Below are 13,668 nucleotides of genomic sequence, written 5' to 3' on the forward strand. Positions count from 1 at the left end.
TGCAAGGCTGCAATCCATTTTGCTGAACGTTATCAGTCTTTCCTAACAAAACATCAGAATCACGTTGGCTTTTAATAAAAATGTCTCAGTTAAGAAGGATTCTTTGGAGCCGAATCAAACACTAGTATATGAGGACCAGAGTGACCAAAGCAAACGACAGAAGGGCATCAGAATAGTTTGTCCACTGGTAGATTCAAGATAAAACACTAGTTTACAAACAGATAGATAAGATTTTTTCATTGCAATGGCTCCTCTGCATAGCATTGAGGAACACTTAGTTCTCTTCACTTTACATTGTAGTTTTCTCAAGGGTACAGTTAAAACACATTTATTTTTGACTGTAAGCTACAGGCTAAGAAGCCTCCATTGCTTCAGTTGTAATGTCTTGGTTTTATCTTATCAGTGTAGTCAAGTCTTGTCAGTTCAAAGCGTAGTTAAAGGGAACTTGATCACATCTTCCCCACGCCCACATGCATTTTGCCCTGATCACTTACCCAAAAGTGTAATTTTCTACAGAATTTGGTGGCTTTCACTGCAATTGCCTCACTGGGGACTTTATGTTCTACACTGCCATTAAATGGCAGAGTACTTGCTCCGGGTATATTTTAAAGAGTTTACTATAATTACTAAAGCCCTTCAGATAAATGAGGCTAGAGGTAAGAACAGGCTGCCAAGGGCACAGCCCTCTGTACCAATTTGCCTCTGAAAGTCAGCCCAGTAAGGCTCCAAACCCTTTTGCATGCATTTGAAAAGTCCTCTGGAGGATCCAGATCCCCTGGACAGTTCCAAAAAATCTCAACACCTAACCCTGTCAGGAAAAATAAAACCACAGAGTCATTCCAGCTGGAAGGGATCTCAGAGCATCTCTGTCCAGTCTCCCACTCAAAGCAGCTTCAACACTGAATCCAGATCAAGATTCTCAGGGCTTTTCCAGTTCCAGAAAACCTCCAAGACTGATTGCACAGCTACCCCCCAAAACCTGCTCCACCGCTTCATTATGCTCATAGTGACTTTTTTCTTTTCAGCCACACCAAACCTCCCTATTCAATTTATGACCACTTTTGCTTTCCTGACATGCACCTCAGTGAGACCCTGGCTCCATCTTTTGCTGCTAGGCCCCCCCACCATCCTCCCTTCCCTCCAGGCTGAGCAGGTCCTGTACCCTCAGCCTCTCTTCACAGGGCCACTGCTCCAACCCCCAAGGAGCTTGAGGGCCTCTGCTGAACTCACTTCAGTTTAATCCATTCTTTCCTGTACTGGGGGACCCAAAACTAGATGAAGTAATCAGCTTCTTGCCAACACAGAAATATCTGTTGTTATACTCAAACATCGCACACACTGTATTTGCTTACAAGCAAGAATATCACCGTACAAACATAGCCATATCTCAATATACCACCTGTGGGTATGCATTTCTTTTTATTTCATTTCCCCAATAGTTTTTAAACCCTTTAATTTCATTGCAACTGAGTTATAGTAAAGATTTTAAACACTTCAGAACCAATGAAGCAGGCTAAAGATTAATTGAAGCGTCTCAGTTGAATATTTCTTGATGCTTAATGGACAAGGGCTCAAGCCTCCACTGTGCTGAAGTTTATGCAGACTTTTAGATCAGCATAAAGGGAGCACAGGCTGACTGTTAAATGCTGCCATTTTGACTTGTATTTTTACCTCCCCCTGTTGTAAATAACTCTACAAGGTGATGGTCAATAGCAATTCAGGCCTAGTACCAGTATTGTTTTAGAAGCATCTTCTGTTCATTGCACTTGATGGCATCCAGTCTGAATGCTCTCAAAATATGTCCAAATTTAATCAAACTGTTGATCAACAGATTGAAAAGAAATATTAGCTTTGTGTTTGTGGCTTGATCATAAAAACATTATTCAGTGACAAATATTCTAAAAGTCCCATAAAAAACAATCCCCTAGTATAAATCAAAGAGGGTAAACCTTGTAAAGCAATATCACTGATGTCTATTATCCAGATATGATTGATAGCTACTTATCCCAACGTCATCCAAGTGCCAATCTATGGTGCACAATACAAGCACATTCGTTTCCAAAAATAGCAAGAAAATAAGTTGGCCAGACAAAACCTGCCACCTTTGTCCTAAAAATACTTCACAGGTGAATCAGGAAGTTCTTAAAAAATAATATGGTAAAAAGGAACTGGTTAGCAACGTCTATGGCTCCTACCAGGCACTAAAAAGATGCAAGGAAAACACATTGCAATTTAGAATTGATTAATAAATATAAGCAAAACAACGGTGGTGTTGCAGACATCATTAAGTGGTTTCTGTACTAACAGGACATTGAGAAATCGGAACTCTTGACATTTTATCTAGATAAGTAAAAAAGTGTCTGATTGGTAGTTTTATAGATATTTAATAGTATTAACCTATATATACTGGGAAGGAAGGATTATCCACACATTTGATAATAATTTAAGGTCCAAATAGTTTTGACCCTGGGTTATACATCAAAGTTGTGCATGCCTTCTCCTTTCATAAATCCTGTGTTCTATACCTCCTCAATCTCAGCTATAATTCTCAGGGATGAGCAAGCCAAAACGTGCATTACACCGTTAACTGAAGAGAGGCTTCAGCATCAAGTTTTATACTCTTATAAAAATTAGAAGTGTTCTAAGTTTCAGTGTGTAAAGATATACCTCCTTCAGTTGCTGCCTACAACTTGCTATAGCCTCATGGAAAATTCAGTATCTTGCCACTTTCTAAAATGTAAACTTCATTCTTAAGGGAATACTTGAAGCAGACAAAAGTACAATAGATCTTTACTGAAATGAATACAAACTGCACCTCACAGACAGAACAGTATTAGTATTGCTTAAAGGGTCTCTTGTGACATTTCCAGACAAACCTTCCTCAAATTCATTCCAAAAATTACAGAAAACAGCTCTATTTATGGTGAAATACCTTAAAAACACAGAAGACTTTCACAGGTCTCTTTTCTACTTATGCATTACTTCACTGTTGTAATTTGGAATTTTGCCACATGCAATTTTTTTTTATGAAGTGATTAAAAATCAAATATTAAGGTATTAAGAAGAGAAACCATCATTTCAGCATAGGAATACCTACATGTCATAGTTTTAGATCTGTTTCCTTGGGGTTTTTTCTGTCTTTCTGTTGGTCTTCCTACAATAAATTTTTACTTTTACATACAAGTTAGTTCCAATCAAATTTGAAAGAGTGATGAAAATCTGAAAGATAATGAAGTCAGTATCAAAGGAGGGAAGAAAATAGGCACTATTAGGCATCTGGAGGGGTAAGGGAAAAAATGTCAAATTATTGCTGGCAAGGGGAGTAAAACAACAAAAGAAACACTTTTACAGGACCCCATGCTTCAGTTCTTTCACAAAACAGCTTGATTTTTGTTCTAGATCAAAACTTTTTACTTTTGGCTTCTTGCTTCCATAGTTTCACAAGTAGCAATTTTCCCTGCAGTCTGTTACTGTGTCACATGGCTTCTTTTTGGTTAGAGTGAAGTGTAAGCTGTGAGAGGTGAGGAGAGCCTCCCCTTGATTTTGCCGAGTGATGGACCAGACCCTTCACTCCTGGTAGCCTAGTCTCAAACCTGAAGGAGAAACATAATGACCTAGCTCAAACACATGCAAAAGCTATACTGATGTTTCTTTAGGGTGATATTAAGCCTGAAAATAAAATTAAAAAGAGACACCAGAATAAGTCTTTACACAAGAATTCTAACCTACACATTTACCTCTTCACTGATCTGTAGCCACATGCTGAATCAGATACCAATGGAAGGGTCAGATTTAGAAAAGGGCTTTCACATGTCTCCTGGCTATTAAGTTTCAGCCAGGATTTTCCATAATTTATTTGGACAAGTTTTTCTACATTCAAAATTTAGAATTTGCAAGAAAAAATTTGGAAGACACCTTTAGAAACTAATCTTTGACAGTGGTTTTAATGAAAGCAAAAAAATCCCAGAATACATAATATAGTAATTGAAAAGAATAGATGAAAGCTTTTCTGGAAATCTGACCTCAGTTAATAACTTATTACTAGTTTGGGTGGTGTTTTTTTTTTTTCTGGGGCTGAGTTTTAGATGGAAAAGAGTTAATTCAGTTTTCCACTGAATGCTAATCTGACACGGAGAGTAATCTAGTTTATTTTATGGGCACGTATCAAATACAACAAAAAACATTCCTGAGCACAATGGCAAAATTTGGCACACTCACAAAATTTGGTACTAAATCTTAAAGCCAAAATTGAACAAGATATGCTTGAGGCATATTGGTGACAGAACTCTTTCATTTCCTTTTTAATTAGAAGTAGGGGGAAAAAAATCATAGTATCAGGATAAAGATCACTTTCAGCATTCTCAGGAAGGAGTGAGATGAAAATGTTGCTATCTAATAACAAGTTTAAGATACTTTTTTCCAGGATAATTTTGTTGACTCCTCAAAGTGGAAGAATTGCTGAAAAAAGCCTAATCTTTTTAGAGCATGAGTCATGAAACTTCAGTTAAGTGCTTTCAATCCAGCCTGGTCCTCTGCAGTAGAAAGTTCTGACAGTGCATTTTGGCGCAGAATTACCACCAGAATTTGGCACTGCCATGTAGTCAAGTCTGACTAAATCAATGGAATTTATATTTATGCTTAAAATTATGGTAAACTGATTTCCTTAATGAAGCCACAATGAACAGAGTATTATCAATGTGTATTAAAAAATTATATTATGTTCATATTATAAATCACTATTTTACCTTCTACATGATTTTTATCTCAATGTCTTTATGATGCATTGAAAGCGTACAGTACTTTGCCAGCCTTGATATATTAAAATGTCCTCGTAAAGCATACCTAATATAGGATAATACTGGTAATGCCTAATGACAAGTGATAGCCTGAATCATAAGTGCTTTTCTAAACACATTAGAATTGGTTTTTATCATTGGATGTTCTGGTCTGATAAGACAATCCTGCACTATGGCAATCAGCAGAAATTAGCAATTGGCATGAAAATTACTGTACAAGAAATTGTGTTGGCTTTACCCCCCACACTCTCCTTTCTTTATGCCTTTGCAAACTCTATAAAAAAACAGACTAAAGTGAAAATTCACAAGGAGAGACTGAACAGCAGGAAAATATTTTCCAGAATTAACCAGCATCAGTTTTAATTTTAAGAGAGATTTGATACTTAAGAATAATTACATAAAAAGAAGTCATTTTTTCAAGCTTTTATTTCAAACCATGTTCAGCTGATACTCCAATGCAAGTCAGACTTGAACTCATTGAACATATTCTTTGCAATGGATGCAATCTCTGCCAACTTCAGTTATGGCACTGAACCTGTTCTGCTATTTCTTTTTTTTATAAGATACATGTAAAACTATTTACATATAGGGTTATGTAGAATAAATGACGGTGGGGTAAGAAAGAAAGTTTGGGCATTTGTTTCTTTTTTTAATCAAAAACAGTTTGGGACTGTTACTTTCAAACAATGAAACCACATATCCCAAGTGAGTTCTGAGACACTCTTCGTGTGCCACATGCAGTACTAGGAAGTAATGCTAACACCACCTTGAAGAGATTTATGTTGTTGCTTATTTATTGGTTTCAGCCTTCCTGGGAGTTTGGTTTGAAACCCGTTTTCTGTACCACTGTACAAGGTATACAGGCTGCTAAGGGCATCTGTACTAAGATACTGTTTTGAATTAAACTATTTATGCCAATTCTAATGTGTATTTCATTTTTAATTGCCAAATTAAACCCATTGTCCCTTGTTTTCTTTCTTAGAATAGATGCATAGTGCAGTTACTCTGCATGCTGACAGGTTTTGGCTGCTTGTAAATCCAAAAAATATTGATCAGTTAAAAATATTCGGATGCTTGCATCCCTCGATTCTGCTTACCACAGCCTTTCTTCCTGGTCAGCTAGGAGAGCACCAGCAATTTTGTTATAATGATAAATGACCCTCATAGGCAGGTCACTCTTTTTTACCTAAAGCCACAATTTGCTCCTTCCTTTAGGTCACAACCTGATTTTTCAGGGTGACAGATTTATTACTTTCTTTGTGTGCTAAAAAACAAATCACCAACAATTGCTCAAAATACAGTCCTGTCACAATAACTTTGAACACTTCCCAGCCAGAATGATGCAACACAAGAGTTTTTTTTCCTGTTTTCAACGCAGCAGAATCACTTGTACATTTACCACAGCTGTTGTGAAGAGCCACTTGGCTCATTTCATTATATACAAGATGTCCAGGCTACTCCCCAAAGAATAAAATATTAAAAACGTTATTAAAAGCACCATTAAGTCTCTCATAATAAGAGATGTCACATTTTTTAAGTGAGGGTCATGGAAGAGTAACTTCACAGTGGCCTGACTGTGGTCATAAAGAAGAGACTTTGGGGTGAAAGTATAAAAATGTTTGCCAGAAAACAAGCGAGCTTTATGGGCACTTCTATCACACCCCCAGTATCTGGACCACTGGGGAAACTCAGGATTATTCTCCAGTAAACACTGTATTTTTAGTCTCCTCATGTGTCTCCAGGACAACTTTTTTCTGATGGATCTGGATAACACAATGGTCTCAGGATGCCAGTCCCATGCAGTATCACAGAAACTAAGACCTATCTTTTGGATTTGAGTAGAACCCAAATACTCAGTCCACAAAACCATGGTCCAGCTGTAGTTCCCCAAATGGGAAACTCATTATGACTAGAATAGGGCAGGAGAGGAGTACTCAAGCAGAACTACATGAGGCTTGGTGCCTACTTCCCACATTACATGTTAAGGAACTTTACACTGACCTTCCACAAGCATGGCTGGAAGACAGGTACCACAGCAGGCAACTCATGAGTAGCCCCGGACCAGGGAAGCCTGACCAGAGCCTGCCAACATAATTTGCCAATATATCAGATAGAGACATTCAGGATCTACACTACTCTAGTGCAGAATCAACCAGTGTCCTCAGTGTCCACAATGTATCCACCACACCAACAGCATTTAATTTCTTCACGCTCAAAACATTAAATCTTGCAATGTTAACTATTATGCTGGGGAGTGGAGGGGGGTGTATGTATTTTATAGGAATACAGAAATGGCCAGGAAGCAAGCCAGTGGATGGCCAAGACCAAGCGTTTTGGACCAAATATACCAAGTAGACCAGCTGTAACAAAAATAACACTTGTGACAAAAATTATGCCATTTTGTGAGAATCTTATTTAAAAGGCAAAGAAAGAGCTTAGCTACAAAGCAGTGTGCCATTTGTTATGAAAATAGTCATTTTCTTAAGCAAAAATTCTCTTGGAGTCTCACATCCCTAACAGTCTTCCAGATGAAGACATCAGACCACAAACAAAAAACTAAGTCAGCTTCCCACCTCATTCTCATTTGGGCTTGGTAAAGTACTTAATCACTCATACCTAGCCCCATCAAAAAACTAAAGCAATATAACACTTACTTTTACCCTCATGTCCTCAGATCATAAAAACCTCTGATCAAATAGTAATATTCACCATACATAGTAATAGCTAACAGAACAGGGACACAGATTGGTTTGGATGCCTGGATGCTAGTTCAATACAACCAAGACTAACTAACAGGAAAGCAGAGGCAGGCACACATCTCTATTTCCTGATGCAGCTTGCAAATAAATGGCTTTGTCTTATGAACCTCTTCATTAATCTGCTGCCGAGAACAGTTCAGTTATATTTCTCAGAGGCTTGCAACATTTGGTCATATGAGATCCATTGTCTGCTTTCAGCACCCCTTTAATGTGATGCTGATAAAGGTGATTGCTTTGTGAAGAAAAGCACTAAAACATTTTTCAAATAACAGTTGTAAAAATGTTCGAATCATTTCAAAATACATAATTTGGCACAACTGAAGTTCTATAGTGCTGCAACTGAGCTCCAGCCCTATAACCCTCACACAGGCAAAACTCCTACTGAATCCAAGGTGTTTTCCCACATAAAGACAGGGAAAGACAGTCTGCACAGGCTACATTTTCTAGTCTGTAAACTCCTGGGGCTGGTCTATCCAAGGTTCTCATTTTACATAGAGTTCCAAATCCTGATTAGCTCAGGTTTTTAGCTCATAACAATGTACCTTTTACTTAGCTATTGTCCTTATACTATGTGAGGTTTGTAGTATTATGCCATTAAACACACACACTGTAAACATGTACTGCTAGTTAATGCATAATTTAATAGAATAGCTTTTGATAATCTGTGTGTAGTACTGTAGAGTTCATAAGGTAGATGATACAAGCACAAGGAAACAAATGAAGCAGAACTATTTCATTTAGAAACTAGTTCATCCTTTGGAATAACTGCCAAATAAGATCACTGGAGTGAATAGCATAGCTGAAACTTACGTAAAAAGAGACTCTGCAGGAACAAGTGATAAAAGGTGGAAAGCAAGCACTGAGAAGTCCAGAGGTAAAGCAATTAAGTGAGGCTGAGAAAGAAAAGCTTCTTGGGCTAAAAGACCTGCTTCTGTGTGTCAATTTGAATGCCATTAGAAGTCCAAATATACTGGGCTGGAGAAAGTCCTGATTTTCAGTGAATAACTGATACTATGTCTCAATCTTTTGGGTACAAATAGAGTCATTCTGGTCCTGTAGAGGTTTTTCTACCTATCTGTGCTTGACATGCACATGGGGCTCCCAAGAGATCTGGATATAATGCTCACTTTGTCCTACTACTTATTTAAAATATAGTTGTTTGCAAACATGACCCTTTTCTTGCCATTTCACAACAGATTTCCCTGCTCCTGGGCTTTACTCTGCACATAGTTTCCAATAAATACGAGCACCATCTAGCTGCTTTTAAGGAATTCAGATTGCCCTCCCAGCTGCAATCTTGTACATACATATGGCTGCCTCCGCCTGGCAACCCTCCATTTCAGAAGAGCCACATAATGAACACAAGTTATTTCCATCTCTCTCTGATGGTTCTAATGAGTTTGTCTTCTCTGAGAAGTCTTCAATGAAAAAATAAATTCACACAATCCTAAGACATGCAAGACTTCCACTGACTTCCATAGGAGGTCTGCATTAAGAGCAGCATGGGCTTGAGATACAAATACTCAGAAACAGATCTACCCATCAAGCTAGCTACATGCACCATACTTATACTCTTTACATGAAAATACAGGTGATAAGTAGCCTAAAAAAAGGCTGCTTATCTTTACTGATATGTAATGAAGACTATTTTCTCTAAGATGCTTTTTGTATTGTTGAAAGAAATTACTACCTTTTCAAACTATCCCCTGAAAGAAAAGAACATAAAGTTAGTGATCATTAGCCAGCTTTATTCTATTTACTGAGATAAGGTTTATAGCTCTGATAGAGACAAAATTCTCTCAAGACAGCTTACACTAACCTTTTAGCACAGAAAGTATCAAGATACTAAAAGATGTTGTCCTACCATGACAGCTGCTGCAGGATAGAGAGACTGACTAAACGAGCAAAAAGTAAGTGAATTGGGTTGTTGTGTCAGTTTATTGTCACTGAGTCACAGAATACTCCTCTTGGCAGACAACTGTTTTGCAAGCTATAACAAGACATGAAGTTAAATTTGCTGCTTTCATTTAACCTGTCTTGCCCATATTTGTACAGGTCACATTCTGTGACTAAATATCTTCCATTTCTCACATACCTGAAAACTGGCAAAAAAGGGTCAGTTTATTAAACTTCAGATTTTTCCTTTCCTTTCCATTAAGCTAACAAGTGAACACCTAAACAAGGTGCTTTAAACTAGTAAGTAAACAAGCCTTCCCACCTAGAGTCACCAGAAGAAGGAAAATCTAATGACTTGCAAGCTAGTTTGAACACACAATACTATAGGGAGCTGCTCACTAGAGTTGTGAACAAGCATCTCAAAAGCTCATCTGCCAGGCCCTCTCATGATTACAAGCCGGAACGTGCCCATTAGGCTCAGAGCAAAATAAAAAAATCATACTGTTGTACCAATACAGTGGGAAATGCTAAATTTCCTTGCATGGGTGCCAGCCAGCACAGCTGCTAGAACAAAAGTTAATGTTCAGAACAAAATCACTGTGCTGTGACCTCATTCTGAACGTAGCTGTTTCCGAGTTGAAGGGATAGACAGACAAGAAAAGAGGAGAGGAGTAGCCCTGGGGGCCTGCCCTGCTTCTACCTTTACTCTGGGTGAAGCAAAACTGTGCCTGCTAATCCAGATTAAAGAAATTAACGCTGCTACGTGTGTGGACTAACTTTAAAACAGTTTTCCCTCAGCTAAACTTATTTCTGTAGAATTTCAGGAATAAGAAACTAATGTAAGCAGAAATAAACCTTAGGAATCACCTATACACAGGCTTTTATCAGTTTAAATTGCTTAAACGGAAACCTTGGGAATTACTGGCATCAGAGGAGAGAAAAGGGCAACTACAGAAACCTAGAGGCAAGAAAATTTCTGTTGGCACAGTTGCATTTTTGTTTGCTCCCAATAAGCCTTCCCCAATGTTTCTGTTTTTTCCTGTTGACTCTAACTGAGATCACTTCCTTATAAAGGTGACTTTGTGCCTCCTTTTCTTTAGGAATCCAAGAAAGTCAAGGAAGTAACCAGTTAGAGAAGTCTGGCAGCCAGAGTCATGGGCTTCCCTCCCTGACTTGGCTTACACATCACTAAATTGTTGATAGTCTTGCTCAGTGCTTCCCTTCCTATTACAAAACTTTCTGTGGTTTAATTGTATGTTTACCAAGCTGTTTGCAATCTTCAAATCAAGGCCCAAAGAGTATTACTCAGTTACCTCTTGAGATCAAGGATGACAAGGATTTATCTCAGTTTACCTCTTTCAACCAAAAATCTATATTAGTAACAAGACAGATAAAGTTCTACTCACATCAGTTTAACTACATTGGAATAAGGACCAACACATAAATACCACACATTTCTAAAGCACGTTTCTCGCTGCATGTTTTGCTGCACTTAACATAAAATAGGCAGTTCTGTGTTTCTGCAACAGCCCTTGCAGTAGACTCTCAAATGTGAGAGATTTTCACTCAGATTCTCAGTTTTGATTATGTGCACAGGGCTACCTAATGCTTAATTCACAGCTGTAACAATGCCTAAGAAGAGCTCAGCTGCAGAGAATGAACATAGACATTTGCACCTATGAATATCAGCTGCTACTTTCAGCTATAGCACAAATTTCTGGCACTATCAATCACTAGGACCCAGCAGGACACACACTATTTGATTGCACAAGACACTTACATGTGCCCTGTGGAGCCAGAATGGTGAAATCCCAGCAGAGAGAGAGAACCACCAAATACAAACAGCAGCAGATTTAAATGCCTACGTGCATAAGATGAGGCAGTCTTATTGGGGAAGACAGAGGTTTTTGGCAAGACATCCCAGACCATACTCCCCCCCCATTTAACTTTTGCATGCCCACCCTTTAAAAACCTCAGTCAAAAATCACTGATGTCAATAAACTTTAAACTTAGAAACACAGAATCACTTTTCCACAAAGGATCAAGTCACACCAGATACTGAACCATCACACATTTGCTGTTGGCTTTGTGCACACATGGGGCAGTTACCATGGATCAGCAGTCACAGTTGCTTATTCCTGAGTAATATAGTCATATATATATCAAAAATGAGAGTTTTGGCTTTTATTAAATGATCTAAAATTCAAGTTCTGTGCACAGAACCCAAGTTCCTGAGAGGCAGCCTAACTAAGTCAAGGTAAACCAGACTGTTCTTTCTATACCTAAAGCACTAGTCTGACACTGGCTCCTTTCACTTGGACTTTTTCTAGCTTTCACTGTCTCCTCACAAGTTACTGAAAACCAGTCTCCCTTTTCCCAGGCAGCAGTAGCAGGCAATATTTACCCCCCTTCAGTGTAACTCTCTTAGCCTGCTCTTGTTACAGAGTATGTGTGGCTACAGATAATACAGGAAGCAATCCTCATTGGAATAACCAAACAGATAAAATGCACAAGTTATTTAACAAACAAAACATTTAAGAGAGCACTTTTCCATACCTTGAATGGCACTAGTTGTTCAGACCATAATAATATGATGTTGAGTTTTATTCTTGGGTCTTTGAACTCCTTCCCACTCTCCACATCAGATCAGTAAGCACTGAAAAACTTCACATTGCATAGCCCTCTTTTTAATTTTTACCTCCTTAAATCTTCAGTTCTCATCTCTTGGCAAAATCCATTTAAACAGAGCTCACAAGTTAATGGTTAAACTTGTTGTTTGTAGTCCCATTAATATAGGTCAAGCAGCACAATAGTTACAACTGCTGAGAGGGAAGGTACATAAAGACACAGTAAGCAGTTCAGGACCTTATTACAACACGTCTGTCAAATGCAGGGGTACAAACAATGTGCCTGATTCATCAAAAAGATAACTTCTGCTGACAGTACACACTGTTCCCTGGAGTCTCTTACACATGGCTCAAAAATTAAAATTGGAAATGTAAACTACACAGACACATTCTTGCAAATGTGAGTATGTTTCAGCACAGCGAGCATTTCTATGCAAAGTACCAGATATAGGCAGTGGGATGAATTCAGCCCTCATTTGCATCACTGAGTACTGAAGAAATCAGTAACAGCTATGACATTACTCTCCATTTTCTCTCTTGTAACAAAGGGAAGAATTTGTCCCACCAGGCCCAAGGACACACATTTTTCACTGTGGGATGCACATGCATATTGCCTACAAGAGGGATTACCTTATGCTTTATTCAAGAATATTCAAAAGGACAGACCTCTCTATGCCTCAAAAAGTTAGTATTTCAGGAACACTGACAGTAAGTACTTCTTAAAAACTAATGGCACCTTAAAGCTTCACAACATGGATTACTTATGCTCAGCACCAGTCATTCACTGTTTGCCAGTTCAAATAGACATCATTCTTGATTTGGCTCCCAAGCTCCGTGGCCAAGGTTCTAAAACTAAAGTAAATTCCCAGATACTCGGCTGGAGCGAAAGCAGAAAGAATAGCCAGGCCTCAAGAATGACAGAGCCTACCACGTGTCACTGAGACACCTTCCTCTTCACAATTACTTGTATCATGATAGCATGTAGAAGCATCAATCAAATTTGCAATGTGAAGTGCATCCCCCACACACACCCCCCCAGCAAAACCAAACATGATAAAGCTGGCTTTTCTGATCAAGCATTTTGAAAGTACAAATAGCATTTCTGTTTCTCCCTTTTTAACTTAAATACTTCTCAAATCATTTTGCATCAGTCTATTCATTAGAAAACTCTATTCATGCCCAAGATCTAGCAACTGTAATTCCAAGAGGACCAGTTTGACAATTGTTAATCTGCAGTGGAGGGATTAAGTTGAATTAAGCAGGATATTTTACTGTGTATAACAAAATACAGAACCGATACCAGAAAAACAGAAGTCATTGCAGATTAAAGTTATAATGTACCTAAGACTTTCTTTCAGACTTTTGTGTTTTTCCATTGGTAAAAATCAAAGACAGTTTTCTTCCATTTATCTCACTGACATAATATTTTGCATTTCTGTGGTACCTGTTATCTCTTATTTCAATGCACTTTATGAACCTTGGACTAGATCTTCAGCAAGTGTGAATCACCATAGCTCAATACTGACTTTAACAAAACTCTTTTGAATCACACTACCTGAAGCGTGATTAACTGATCTTGCACAGTCATGT

The 13,668-nt window shown here is 38.2% G+C and overlaps 1 long non-coding RNA gene across 1 annotated transcript in view; it reads right to left on the reverse strand.

The window, feature by feature from the left end:
• The window catches only part of LOC115349210, a 62,159-nt gene extending 50,016 nt beyond the window's left edge, over positions 1-12,143 (reverse strand). The window contains exon 1 of the long non-coding RNA XR_003926034.2: positions 12,008-12,143. This is a non-coding gene — a long non-coding RNA (uncharacterized LOC115349210). The remainder of the gene's footprint in view (positions 1-12,007) is intronic.
• Positions 12,144-13,668: the final 1,525 nt, after the last annotated feature.

Source organism: Aquila chrysaetos, chromosome 12, assembly GCF_900496995.4.
Source record: "Aquila chrysaetos chrysaetos chromosome 12, bAquChr1.4, whole genome shotgun sequence".
Lineage (NCBI taxonomy): Eukaryota > Metazoa > Chordata > Aves > Accipitriformes > Accipitridae > Aquila > Aquila chrysaetos.